This window comes from Arvicanthis niloticus, chromosome 4 (genome assembly GCF_011762505.2).
Source record: "Arvicanthis niloticus isolate mArvNil1 chromosome 4, mArvNil1.pat.X, whole genome shotgun sequence".
In the NCBI taxonomy this organism is placed as follows: domain Eukaryota; kingdom Metazoa; phylum Chordata; class Mammalia; order Rodentia; family Muridae; genus Arvicanthis; species Arvicanthis niloticus.
In genome coordinates, this window is record NC_047661.1 from 72,428,867 (window position 1) to 72,443,921 (window position 15,055).

The 15,055-nt window shown below is 41.3% G+C and overlaps 1 pseudogene; it reads right to left on the minus strand.

The window, feature by feature from the left end:
• Positions 1-455: 455 nt before the first annotated feature.
• Positions 456-14,665, minus strand: LOC117707380 (TD and POZ domain-containing protein 4-like; annotated as a pseudogene).
• Positions 14,666-15,055: the final 390 nt, after the last annotated feature.

The window sequence follows — 15,055 nt, forward strand, 5'->3', positions numbered from 1 at the left end:
AGGGAGCTTAAAAAGCAATTGTCTTTGGGACTCACAGGAGATATAGGCAGGCAGAAAGGAAGGCTACAGCTGATGTTATGATTGCTTTTGCAGCTGAGTTCCCCAAAACTGAGTCTTTTAAAGAAAGTCTCCATTGTTTTTTTCTTCTTTGATGAATAAAGATTGATATTTGATTTCTCATTTCCTCTCATCTTGGTCATCTGTTCTGCTCAGTCCAATGCAGACATTTTTCTCTGATGAAACTCAGTTGGGCTGTGCTTAGGCCCAGCACCTACATTGCATCCCAGTTTCCAAGTCATCAGACAAAACAAAAAAAAATAAAATAAAAATAAAAAAAACCATCAACAGGATAGATGTAGAGTGTCCCAAACTCCTGAGCTGCCCTTCCCCACCTGCCTTTTTAACATATTACAGCTGTTTTAAATCCTGAGTCACCATGTTGCATTCTCTCAGATTCACTGTAAATGCTCCAGCAATACAGTAGTGTAGCCAGAAGATGTTGGTAACCACCCTGGTTGTTGCTGTTGGAAGACAGGTCCTATGTGAACATGTCTTAAGGACCACTTAAGTTGTTTGAGAGGGAGAACCAGAGAACACTCTTTGCAGAAGCTAGGAAGTTGAATACTCCAGCCACCTAGTGGGGATGTGACTCCACCATTGATTTCCACCCTGAGGTCTCAGAGACCTCAGAAGCATGAACTGAAATGAAATTCAGGACCTGAGTCTTGAGCTGCTCTGTGCTATGGAGGTCAGCCAGGATGAGAGTGTGTGCAGCATTCTCCACAGAGAGATTCCTGCAGAGGGCATCCTCACACATGACCTTCAAACCCTCCAGGCCATACTTGTCAGCAGCTGCCAGCACACCAGTGGCCATGGAGTGGCTGTGGAGGTGTGGAGCCAACTCAGTGTAAATGAAGCCCATCATTTCCTCGAAGACTTGGGGATCCAGGTCATGGATCTCAGTGTAGTACCTTAGGCTTTCGTTCATTTCATGTTCAAACATGGCTCTGAAAACTGGAGAGCGAGCTGCTAGGATGGCCTTGTGAGCCCTGAATTCTTGGCCACCTACCAACAGGCAGCAGTCTGTGAAGAGGGAATTCTCCCACAGCTCCCCTAGGTCATCTGCCAATGTGCTCCTTGGAATATTGATTGCAGGTCTTGTGTCCTGTCCAGAAATGCTTAAGGAATCTTTTTGCACTCTCACATTGCAGAGGAGGGTAAGTCTGTCGTCCAGTAATAGTGAATGGGTTTGAGACAAAAGGAAATCTCGATGGATGAACTTTTTGAATCCAAAGGCTTGGTAGGGCAGTAAACTACAGACACCTGGGCTCTTTGATTTATTGCTTTTTCCCCCATTGGCATTTAAGATACAAAAGTGAAACTTTGCCAAAATTGGTCTTTTCACAGCTGAGCAACATCATGTAAAGTGTCAGGTAACCCTTCCTTTCTTCATCAACCCTGTTTGGATGTACTCTCAAACACCATACCACTTCATCATTGGCCTCTGATGAGAACACTGGGCTTGTAATACATTCCCCCATTCCCTCAACAAAAAAGAGAAGTTGCTAATGATCCATTTGTAGCAGAAGTCATGATCTCTGTTCTGTGTGCAGTCCCAGCTCTTGGGTTCCAGGTGCCCTAACATTTCTGGTTGAGGTACTTTGGATGTAAAACTGGAACCTGAAAAGAACTAGAAATTATTTACTCTTAACCTTATAGGATACAATTAGAAATACTTTTTAGATTCAAGTATTAATTTCTCCAAAATTGCATCTTCTATGATGTTGAAAACTTGTGTCTCTCTAAAATTTTCTGTCTAGATGCCAATATTGGTTTAAGAGAAAAAAATCCAGGCTCCCCTAAATCCCTTCACCTCTTTTCTTTCTCTGCCTTTCTTCTCATCACTACTCTACTCTCCTTTCCATGCTCTCAATAAACTTTGTTCTATACTAAACCTGTCATATGGCTGGTACCTCAGTGGGAAGGGATGCCTCAGCATGGGCCCACCAGGGCAACATTCCCACCTTTTCCATACCTGGCTTTAACAAACATATCCTGTATTTCTTCTTATAAAACACAACATTGGTGTTACAACTCAGAATTTAAAACTCACATGTTAACATCTCCTGCTGTCACATCAACTTTCCAGCCAACAGATCATTTCCTAGACCTATCCATCCAAACACCAGCAAATTGGTAAGCTTCTTCTCCCACACAGGTTAAGTATAAACATCCCCTGGTCCCAACTGAGGGCTATTGAGCTTAAAGCCATTCTGTGGAGTCCTTGTGAATGAAGACATTCACAGTCTTTATGACTGGCTTCCTTGCAGAATCCTCAACCATAACACACACACACACACACACACACACACACACACACACACACTGGGCCTAGAGTCTCAACCCATTTAGGGTCCCTGATTGTCTGTTTAGGCACTGTGATCCTCCATGGGACTAGGTTAAATTAGTTGATTCTGTGAGCCCTGTATTAGTGGTGTCTTTGACACTTCTACCTTACAAAAATCCATCCTCCCAAAGAAAACAAAGAACTGCCTACACCCAAAGGCATAGACAAAAAGAAATAATCAAACTCAAGGCTGAAATCAATAAAGCAGAAAGAAAGAAACAATACAAAGGGTCAGTAAAACAATGAGTTGTTTCTTTGAGAAAATCAGTACGATCAGCAAACCCTTATATAAATTAAATAATAGTTGGAGAGTGTAGATACAGATTAAACAAATTAGAAACAAACAAACAAGCAAGCAAACAAAAAACTGGAAAGAACAACAGACACCAAAGCAATCTAGAGAATCCTAAGGACATATTTAAAAACCTGTACTCCATTAAATTGAGATCTCTAAAAGAAATGGATAATTTCCTCAATAGGTCCCACATACCACAATCAAATCAAGGTCAGATAAGCCATTAAAGAGACTCATACCCTCTAGTCAAATAGAACCTACCATTAAAATCACTCCTCTACAAGGGAAAAAATTCTCATGGTAAGATGACTTTAACACAGAATTCTACCACAATGTCAAAAAAGAGTTAACATCAACATTTCTTAAATTATTCCACAAAATCAAAATAGAGGAAATACTTCTCAATACATTGTAGAGGGCCACTCTTACCCTGATACCAAAAATCACACAAAGACTCAGTAAAGCAAGAGGATTACAGACCTATTTCCTTTATGAACACAGATGTAAAAACAATCAATAGAGTATTTGCAAGCCAAATCCAAGACCACATCAAGAAGGTCATTTACTAGAATAAAGTCAATTCATCCCATTGATGCAGGGATGGTTCTGTAGACAAAAATCAATACATGCAATCGACCATATAAATAAACTGAAAGAAATAACCGCAGGGTAATCTTATTACTGTAGAAAAGACTGACAACATCCAGCAACCCTTGATATCACAAGTCCTGGAGAGATTAGGGATACAAGGGATGTAGCTAAATATAAAGAACACAGTTTAGAACATAACCATAGACAGTATCAACTTAAATGTTGAGAAAATCAAAACAATTCCAGTAAAATTAGGATGAAGACAAGATTGTGGACTTCCTCCCTACCTATTTAATACAATACTTGAAGTCTTATGTAGAGCTCTAAGAAAAGTGAAGGAGACCAAGGGGACACAAATTGAAAAGGAAGAAGTCAAAATGTTATTTGCAGATGATATGATAGAAAACATAGGTGACCATAAAATTCCACCAGAGAACTCCTACAGTTGAGAAACACTTTCAGCAAAGTAGCTGAAAACAAGAGTAACTACAAACAAACTCAGCAGCCCATCTATATAGAAAGGACAAACAGGCTGAGAAAGAAATGAGGAATACAACAACTTTCACAATAGCCTCAGGCAATATAGAATACCTTGTGCTAACTCTGACCAAACAAGTGAAAGTCTCATATGATAAGAGCTTCAAGTGTTTGAAGAAACAAACTGAAGATCTCAGAAAACAGAAAGATCTCCCATCTTTTAGGATTAACATAGCAAAAAACTGTCATCCTACCACAAGCAGTCTACAAATTCTATGCAATTTCCACCAAAATCCAATGTAACTCTTCAAATATGTTGAAAGGACAAATGTCACCTTCAAAAGAAAACACAAGAAAAACCAAGGGAGTGAAACCAAACCTGAACAGTAAGAGAACTGCAGAAACTCTCACCATTCCAGATCTCAAGATATATAGCTGTAGTAACAGAAACAATATGGCATTATCATAAAAACAGACCCAATGATCAGTGTTATCAAATTCAATATCCAGACAGACACCAACAACCATATAAAAAACTAATTTTTTGCTAAGGAAAAAAAAGCCCAAACTACACAATGCAAAACAGACAACCTCTTCAACAAATGAAGTTGGTGAAACTGAATGACTAAATGTAGAAAATGAAAATATATCCATATATATCACCCTGCACAAAATTCAACTCCAAATGGATCAAAGACCTGAGGTAAAACCAGGTACCATGAACGTTACAGAAGAGAAAGTGAGGAATAAGCTTGAACTCATGTCAAAGGAGACAACTTCCAGAGCAGAACACTGACAAGACAGTGTAGTCACTAAAATCAACAACTAATACATAGGGTCTCATGAAACTGAAAAGCTTCTGTAAAGCTTCTGTGGTTTGCACAAAGCAGTAGCCTACAAAATGGAAAAAGATTTTTTAATTATTATTACCACATCTAATGGAGGGTTGACATCTGAATATGTATGTATAATAAAAAAACCCAGAAACTTTATAATAAAAGAGCCAATATGTAAATAGAGAATTCACAATTGAGAAAAATTGAAATGTCTGAGAATTTCTCTTTTTTAAATCGGGTATTTATTTATATTTCAGATGTTATCCCCTTTCTCCATTTCACCCCACAGACCCCCCCCCTAGAACATCCCCCCTCCTCCTGCTTCAGTGAGGGTGTGCTCCTATGCACCTACCCACTCCTACCTTTCCACCCTCAAATTCCCCCACACTGGGGCATCCAGCCTTCATGTGACCAAGGACCTCCTCTTTCACCTGTGCCCAACAATGCCATCCTCCCCTACATAGACAGCTGGAGCCATGGGTCTCTGGCTATGTGCTTCCAGGCTGGTGGTTTAGACCCTGGGAGCTCTGCTTGGTTGGCATTGTTGCTCTCCTCATGGGGCCACAAACCCTTTCAGCTCCTTCAGTCTTCTAACTCCTCCATTGGGAACCCCTTGATTAGTTCAATGGTTAGCTGTGAGCATCTGCCTCTGTATATGTCAGGCTTTAGCAGACCTCTAAGGAGACTGCTATATCAGGCTCTTGTCAGCATGCTCTTCCTGGCATCCACGACAGTGTCTGCTATTCTTGACTGCACATGGGATGGATACTCCTTCAGTTTCTGTTCTACACTTTGTCTCCATATTTGCTCCCATGAGTATTTTGTTACTCCTTCAAAGAAGGAATAAAGCACCCACACTTTAGTCTTCCTTCTTCATGAACTTCATGTCATGTGGCCTGTGAGTTGCGTTTTGGGTACTGGGAGCTTTTGAGCTAATATCCACTTATCAGTGACTGCATATTATGTCTGTCCTTTTGTGACTGGGTTACCTCACCGTGAAGTTTTATTTTATTTTTTTTTTTTTTACCACTATTGCTCTGTGGTACAGCTTGAGGACAGGGATGGTGATTCCCGCAGAAGTTCTTTTATTGTTGAGAATAGTTTTGGCTATCCTGGGTTTTTTGTTATTCCAAATGAATTTGCAAATTTATCTTTTCATCTCTATGAAGAATAGAGTTGGAATTTTTTATTGGATATTTTATTTATGTTTCAGATGCCATCCCCTTTCCCCAATTCCCCTCCCTAGAAAACCCCTATCCCATGCACCCTTTTCCTTTTTGTTATTATATATATTTTTAAATGTTAATCAAAGGCTTTATAAGTTTGGTAATGCTCAATCAGAAGTGTAACCCAATACCCAATCGAGATATATCAACTATCTTTGACTGGTGGAAACATGTGAGCACCTGCCTCCATTCCCCCCCCCCCCTTCTCTCTCTCATCACCTAGCTTCTCCTCTCTTTCTTCTCCTCCTCTCCTTACTCCTTCTCTTCCTCTCACCTTAGCTCCTCCTACATATCACCCTTCCTGTTAAAATAAAAGTTTTCTCTAAAAATACAATTAGAACATAATTATACCAATTTGTACCAGTGAGGTACAATATAGTCCTAATACCCAGTCCATCATTGTGTTGACAAACCAGAACCTCTGTCATCTCTCCTAACTAAAACACTTAGTCCTGAACCTGGCTTTTTTCTTGGCTGTAGAATGAATGCCAACCCCAAATCATCCTTGAGTTGGAATTTTGATGGTGATTGTATTGAATCTGTAGATTGCTTTTGGCAAGACGGCCATTTTTACTATATTAATCCAGCCAATCCATGAGCATAGGAGATCTTTCCATCTTCTGAGAACTTCAATTTCTTTCTTCAGAGCCTTCATTTCCATTAAATTAGAAAACATCTCTAATTTCTTTTTTTTTAAATTTCTTCCTTGACCAAATTATCATTGAGTAGAGCATTGTTCAGTTTCCTTGTGTATGTGGGCTTTCCATCATGCAGGGGACTGTCATATGTAGGGAAGAAAATAGAGGTGTGTGTTTTACAGGGTGAATTTAAAGCCTCTTACTGTAGGGAAATGTTGACTTCCCTTGATTGGCTGGCTCTGTCTTCAGAGCTAGGAGTGACTATGGATGTCAATTTTCTGGGAAGTTTTGTGGTCCTTTGGAATCATTGCTGATTTACTATTTTGAGCTTATGCTTGACTTAGACTGGGTGGTGGTGGGCAGCTTCTGGCAGGTCCTGATTGGCTAAACATGGGGGTGGTTTTTCCTGAAATTGACTTGTTTCAGACATTTCTAGTTCTGAGAAATAGAAAGTCAGAATGTGTAGTTTAGCTGCTTTATATGCTTGGGACAAAATTGATGAGTCAGGAAAGAGCTCTGTGATATTTACTAAAATTGTACATAGCCACCAAAAAAACCTTTACTGATTTTGCAAACATTGACTTTAGCTGTAAATAGAATAGTATTAGATCCAGGAGTCAAAAAATAGTGATTAAATCTTTGGCTTTGAAAATGCTAATTCAGAATCCAAAAGTGGGATTAGATATTTAAAGGCAAGATGAACACCAGTAGAAGAATGGATTAGAGATACAGCTGATGTTGGATCTCATGTTTATGAAGCTAATTTGATAGAATTCGTTTTTAAATGTATTACAAAAAGTCGAAACGACAGATATTTTAATTGTGGTAAGCAAGGTCATTTGAACATGGATTGTAGGCAAGGCATTCCTAGAAACAATGATTTTGTTGTTGTTTTGTTTGTTTTCCTAGAAATATCCCAAAGAAAAGACCTCAGCCTTCTGGAATATGCAGAAGGTGGGGCAAAGACTGGCATTGGACTACTAAATTCAAATCAACAGAGGATAGGGATGATAACCCTTTGCCAACAGATAATGCTCTAGAAGGCCTCTGATGTTTGATTCAAAATCATTCCTCCATTTAGACATGTACCTATTGGTTTAGGATTGCTAATTTTGAGGTAAATCTCTATGACCCAAAATCAACTTGGGAAGGATAGGTTTTATTTGTCTTATAATTCCAGATTATAATCCATCATTGGAGGAATTTAGGACAGGAATTCAAAGAGATATGGAACCTAGAGGCAGAAGCTGATGAAGTGGCCATGGAGGGATGGTGCTTACTGCTTGCTTCTACATGGCTCATTCTATCTACTTTTCTATAGAACCCAGGCTCACCAGTCCTACCACCAATGATGCAATGGGCCCTCTCACATTGATCACTAATTGAGAAAATGCCTTATAGCTGGATCTCATAAAGGCATTTCCTCAACTGAGGCACCTTTCTTTCTGATGACTCTAGCTTGATTCAAGTTGACAGGAAACTAGACAGTATCATTTTTTACATAGTTCACTTGGCTTTTTCATATTCAATTTTCTGAGATACACAAACACACACATACTTACACACACACACTATATATATATATATATATATATATATATATATATATATCAAACTCCAGAGCCATCTCTTAATTGAAGTAGAACAGCACAAACAATAGTTGAATGACACTCATAATTAGAAGATACCTGAATCCCTGTGAACTGAATACAATAAGATGAGAAAAGAGAGTGCTTAGAAAATGGAAAATTTTGAGCTCTAGAAATTGAAGATAGTGTAGGAGAGAGCTGAGATAGGCACCAGCCTGGGGAAAAATGTGTGCAGCATGTGTGAATGCTGAGGGGCTCTAATTTGCTTTCCCCCCATCCTCCTAGGTCCACTTCCCAGCTTCTACTTTGAAATGAACTTACAGATACATCAAGTAACTGAAAAAAACCAGGACACTTTATACAGTGTCTGTGTGTGTGTGTGTGTGTGTGTGTGTGTGTGTGTGTGTGTGTGTGTGTGTTTGTAGTGGCCTGGGCAGGAGAAGAACAAACAAAATCAAACAGGGCTTGGAGTAGAGAAGGGAATAATAGGAAATAGGGAATACCTTACCATTTCCCTGATCACATGTAGCATTTGCAAAAGTCCCTAATAATATTAGGATCTAGAGTGTCAATAGGTGACCCTTTGGATTGATTATTTAAGGAGTATTGTGTTCAAATTCTATTGCAAAAGTGAACACATCTAGGATCACTCAGGTCATGGGCAAGCTGAAGAACCTGGAGATTTTCTAAAAGACATCCCTAGAAGGAGTTAGACAGCATGGACAACACATTTCCTGTGGATGAAAGAAGGGGCTGGAGGAAGATTGGGCTGTACCCCATAGTCATGGGAGACTCCAGGACACAGGTTAGACTGGAGGAAGACACAAGATTTTCAGTGTGATTTCACCTTATTCAGTGGGAGTTAGGGGCTTAGTCTGGCTAATCCCAAGGAGAGACTGGGGGCATCTGGTACCAGGGTTTTTGTGGAGGCCAGAAGACAAGGATGAAAAAAAAAAAAAAACAATCTTTAGGAGTGTGATGTCATTCACAAGAAAGGGTCAGAGAAGCACAGGGAGTCACAAAACTCATAAGGACCTAGGGGAGATGGAGGATGACAGGCAACTCTGAAAGAAAGGCAGGAGAGGTCAAGAAGGTGTGCAATAGCCATATTGTGCCTAAGGAAACTGCAACATTGCAGCTCCAAAGTGAAGGTGGACAGGGTCTGGTGAAGAGGGCCAGCCAGGGGGGTCTTGATTTATGTTGGGAACTGGATCAGTGAAGAGAAGGGAAGAGGGATTAGGGGTAGTCCTGCAATGAAGGATCACTGAGAGAGCAGAATATGTCTGTGACAAGGTGGCCTCCCTGCAATTCTCATGGCCTGCCCTTGTTGAACTCTGGTCCAGCATGGAATATCCCCCTGAACAGGAGGCTTGTAACAGCAACAAAGTAGAAAGAGGGGTTGGGGGATCGTGAATGGAAGGGGTGGCAAGTGAGGTGCCTTTTATTGACTGCTTCTATTTGACTAGGAGTTATGTCTGTTTAATTGACTATCTTGCCATGATTTGGCCTTGAGATGTGAAACCTATTAATAAAGCTATCAAGTTGTTTTAGATTTTACAATGTGGTGAAGCAGTCGTTTTAAAAGTGTGTCCATGTGAGTCACTAGATTTTCTGTGTCTGTTATTAACATTTCACCTTTTATTTCTAATTAGGTTAATTTGTATATTCTGTCTGCACTTTTATTAGTTTGGGACAGGATTTCTTTGAGCTTGTTAATTTTTCTCAAAGAACCAACTGTTACTTCATTCATTCTTTGTATGGAAATTTTAAATTCCTCATTTTCAGAATTCCCTCAGTGCTTATTTTGTTTATGGATTCTATTTCCATTTTCAGGCCTTAAACTTTTTTATTCTTTTCCCTCCACTGTTTTCTTTTCCTGGTTTTGTTTAATTGATTTCTTTCTTTCCTCACACTATTTGTTTGTTTTCAAAGATCTGTCTGAGGATTTCTTCATTCTCACCTTAATGACCTCTATGACCTTTATAGAGATTGTTTTATGCTTCAGCCATGTTAGAATATTTAGGGACAGCTTTTTTTTTTTTTTAAATCTGGACTATAGGGTAGACATAATGCCCTGGATGTTATCAGTTCTATTGTTTAGGCTAGCATCTAAGATTCCAGTCTTGCAATGATTAAAGATTTAGATTTTAGTTTCTACATTTCTGTGTGTTGAGTAGCAGTTCTGTTCCTTGTTTTTGGTTTCCTCTCTGGATTTTTGAAGAGTGTAATTGCTGTATGTTGTCTTAGTTACAGTTTTATGGCTGGGAAGAGACATGACCAAAGCAACACTTATACATTTAGCTGGAGCTGCTTTGCCATTTTGGAGGATTAGTCCATTATCACCATGGTGGGAAGCACGTCATCGTGCAAGCAAGCTTGGTGCTGGAAGGCACTCTAGCCTAAAGCCAGGTGGCCCAAGCTGCCCATGGCTGCTGCTTTATGGGACTAGAACATGCTGCCTTTGTTCTATTACACTTTCACTTCCTAGGCTTGGCTGACTTGGCTGTAAACTGACGTTGAATTCAGAGATCTGTGTGTGTCTGTTTCCTGAATGCTGTGATTAAAGGCCTGTACTACTAGTCCTGGACATAAACCTCTCTTTACATTTTTACAAGAGGTTTACAAATTCTGAATTGTAGATTATTCCAGATATTGTCAAGTTGACAATTGAGAACAGCCATCACTGCTGTCAGGCAGGAACTTTCCTTTGGACCTAATAATTTTGGCCACTTGTGGTTCAATGTTTCTGGGTATTGGGAGCTGACATTAAGGAATGGGGATGTTAGAATTCTGAAGGGGTTCACAGGAGGGAGGACATTATACCAGAATCTGCTTACTTTGTCTGCTTGGGACTGGGGGAGAGTGAACATAGGTTACCCCAAATGTTTGCTATAGAGTTGGGGATTAGACTGGTAGGTGTGGTTCTACAAGAACTGAAGGAGAGGGGAAGATCTACAGGCAGCTTCCATGCTTCCCTGTCAGGATTGGTCAGTGAATTTTCAGTGAGTGCATGCTGGAGTTAGGGGAAGGGAGGTTAAAAAGGGATGGTCTGTGGGACTCAGAGGAGATGTAGGGAGGCAGAAAGGAAGGCTACAGCTGGTGGTATCATATAGCTCTACAGATGACACCAGGGGATTGAAGTTGACAGGAGGAGGGAATGATGAATTCTTCAGTCTCCTTAACTGTTTCCCAGCCCTTTTCTTTTGGGGTGTTCTTAGTGAATTCCTGCAGGCTGAAATGATGGAATGAATTGGGTGTAGGAAGATTGGGGGAGAATTTCTCTGTGATCCACTGGGGTTGGTGCTGCAGTGCTGAAAATGAGAATGGGGAAATAGTAAGTGGAGGGGAGTAAGAGAGAAAGGTGTGGATCTGCATTTAGGCTTCTGTTACCATACAAGGAGAAGCACTTGTTTCAGTGGGTGTGCAAGCCTGGCTTGGGGGCCAAGACAGAGCAAAGTTTCAGAAGAGTGGTGTTAGAAGGGGAAAAACTATGTGATCTACAGGACATGTGAAGAATGGGCAGTGAAGGCTCCCACAGGTAGTGTGCTACAAAGGTGAGGTTTTGATTGTGTGATTGGGTCTGCAAGAACTGAAGGAAGATAAGATCTGTCAACAGTCTACCTGGTGTCCTGGCAGCATGGTGTGGAGTAATGGTTCTCATCCTGTTGGTTCCTATTCTCTTTGGCAGCCTATGACCCTTTCATAGGCATTAAATACAAGATATCTTCTATATCAGGTATTTACAGTAGGATTCCTAATCGTAGCAACATTACAGTTATGAAGTAGCCACAGAGTAATTTAATGATTTGTTGACCACAATATGGAGAACTGTATTATGGGGGCACAGCATTAGGAAGTTATCAAACCACTGGCCTAAGGAGTATGAATCTGTAAAGAATCAATCCCTACTAATATCAAAATACCTTAAAGATTTTTTATGCCTTGACCCACAAACACTTCTCTCCCAGAAGGTGTAGACTCCACTTTGGCATATTCTTCTCAGTTGTCATAAGAGCATGAGGCTGGAGTTCTCATTTCCAACATTTAATTCCAAGAAGAAAACCCAAGGGTTTCTAATACTAGAAGGATAGTGAAGGGTCTGCACAAACACCCACAGCTGAACTTGGCTGATTAGACTACACGAGACTACTCTGAACATAAGCATCCCTGGAAACCACAGACTGATTTGAAAAGTTTTTTTCATTATATTTTATTAGGATCAGGTTTTGTCTACAGAGCTGTTTGTGGTTATGTAGACCAGAGGAGGGCCTCGGATCCTCTGGATCACTAGTTACAGGTGGTTAAAAACTCTCCTGTGTGTGCAAAGTCTTTGAACAAGGAACTTTTCTGAACATAACCATCTCTGGAATCCATAGACTGATTCCAAAAGTTTTATTCATATGCTATTTTACTAGGTTAATATAGGACCCTAAAAGGCAGCCTGCTTTCTGGTTGAGCTAGGTTTGAAACCCCAGTGACCCAGCAGGTGACCCCGCACAGTTCCCTGCAAGGGATGGTAGGCATTTGTCACATCCCCATACTACAGTCTCCTGACATGGTGCCACAGCTCTCGATTTTTGTCCTTTGGTCATGTAGGGCAACACACCTACTATCCCCTCCACATGTAGAGGGCATGACTACAAGCCAAGGAGCCTCAAGGCAGATCTTCATATTAATGAGGTACCTAAAGTCTAGATGGATCTAGTCAATTAAGCATTCCTTCCCAGACCCTTTCTGCAAAAGGTATTTAACCTTAGGCTTGCCCTGAGAAAACTGGGGTATGGTTTATCATTTACTTTCCACCATGACAATAAACAACTTAAAATCATGGGCCATTTCTCTTTCATTGAGGATCCACTGTGGGGAGCAGTGGAGCAGGCCTTCATCTATAGAGCTTCCTTCTAATCTCCCACAGAAGACCTCTCTGCTTTCCTAGCCACAGAAACCACCAACCCAAGCAAACCAAGCAAGCCAAGCAAGCCAAGCAAGCCAAGCAAGCTGCCGAAACCAATCCATGAACTCGTAATCCCCATGGCACAAAGCTGGAGCATCTCTCCTTTTCTCTCCCCTTTGTCCCAGTGCCAATCCAGACCTTGGCCCCTTCTTTGTTCTTGGAACTTCCACAGCTCCCATAGCCCAACTTGGGTGCCGAAGAGACTGAGAACCAGACAAGCTAGCTCTGGCTCCCCTCAGATTTCAAACTGCACTTCTCACCCCCAGAGTGGGGTCCTGAGGCTTTCCATAGCCCCATGCCAGCAGGATGCCAGCATGGACAGAGTGCAGTCAAACTTTCCAAGCCTCTGTCTCCCCAAGTGGCCTAGGCTCTCAGCAGGGCAGACTCAGGACAAACTTTAATCCAACAACTGGTCTGAGACACATACTACAACCCAATAGTTAAGGTTTCATGAACAGTTTTTTTTTTTTTGTGGTCATGGAGAGCAGAGAAGGGACTCAGATCCTCTGAATCACCAGTTACAGGTAAGTTCCTACGAACTGAGTCTTAAAAAGAAAGTCTTCATTGTCTTTTCTTTCTCTGGTGAATAAACATTCATGATCAATATCTTCTTTGCTCTAGGCCCTGGTCATCTGTTCTGTTCAGTTCAATGCATACAGGTTTCTCCAAAGAAACCCAGTTGGACTGTGTTTAGGGCCAGCTCCTAAATTGAATCCCAGCTTTCAAGTCATCAGACAAAAACCAAACAAGACCATCAACAGGGTAGATGTCAGGTAGAGTGTCCTAGACTCCTGTGCTACCCTTCCAAAATCTGCCATTTTAATATATTACAGGTGTTTTAAATCCTGATCCACCATGCTGCCTTTTCCCAGATTCAGTGTAAATGCTGCAGCAATAGTATACTCTAACCAGAAGTCTTTGGTTATAACACCAACTGTTGCTGCTGGAAGAAAAGTGTTGGTCATATCTGTCTAGCCCCTAAAATCATTTTAGGCATTTGAGTGAGGGCTTCAAGAAAATACTGTGCAGCGGTGGTGGCACATGACTTTAATCCCAGCACTTGGGAGGCAGAGGCAGGAGGATTTCTGAGTTCGAGGCCAGCCTGGTCTACAGAGTGAGTTCCAGGACAGACAGAACTACACAGAGAAACCGTCTTGAAAAACAAAAACAAAGACAAAAACAAAAAAAGAAAAAAAGAAAAAAAAAAAGAAAATACGGTGCAGAAGCCAGGAGCAGAAGCCAGGATACTGTGCAGAAACCAGGGAGTGGAATGCTTCAGCCACCAAGAGGGGGTGTGACTCTATCATTGACTTCCACCCTGAGGTCTCAGAGACCTCAGAAGCATGGACTGAAATGAAATCCAGGGTCTGAGCCTTCAGCTCCTCTCTGCTGTGGAGGTCAGCCAGGATGAGAGTGTGTGCAGCATTCTCCACAGAGAGGTTCCTGCAGAGGGCATCCTCACACATCACCATCAAGCCCTCTAGGCCATACTTGTCAGCAGCTGCCAGCACACCAGTGGCCATGGAGTGGCTATGGAGGTGTGGTGCCTTCCCAGTGTAGATAAAGTCCATCATCTCCTTGAAGACCTGGCGATCCAGGTCATGGATCACAACTTGATTTGTTAGGCTTTCATTCATTTCATGTTCAAACATGACTCTGAAAACTGGAGAGCGAGCTGCTAGGATGGCCTTGTGAACCCTGAATTCACGGCCAGCCACCAACAGGCAACAGTCTGTGAAGAGAGATTTCTCCCACAACTTCCTTAGGTCATCTGACAGTATGTGCCAAGGATCCATGATTGCAGGTGTCATGTTCTTTCCAGGCATGCAAAAGAAGTCTCCTACTATGCCCACCTTGCAGCAGAGGGTGAGCTGGTCTTCAGGGAGAAGCCAATACTGATGGGAGAGGAGGAGATCTTGGAGAATGAACCTTTTGAATCCTTATTCTTGGTTTTGCAGAAAGCTAGTGATTTTTGTGCTCTTTGTTCTTTGATATTTCTCTCCTTGGGAATTTATGATCCAGAACTCAAACTTTACCCAAAC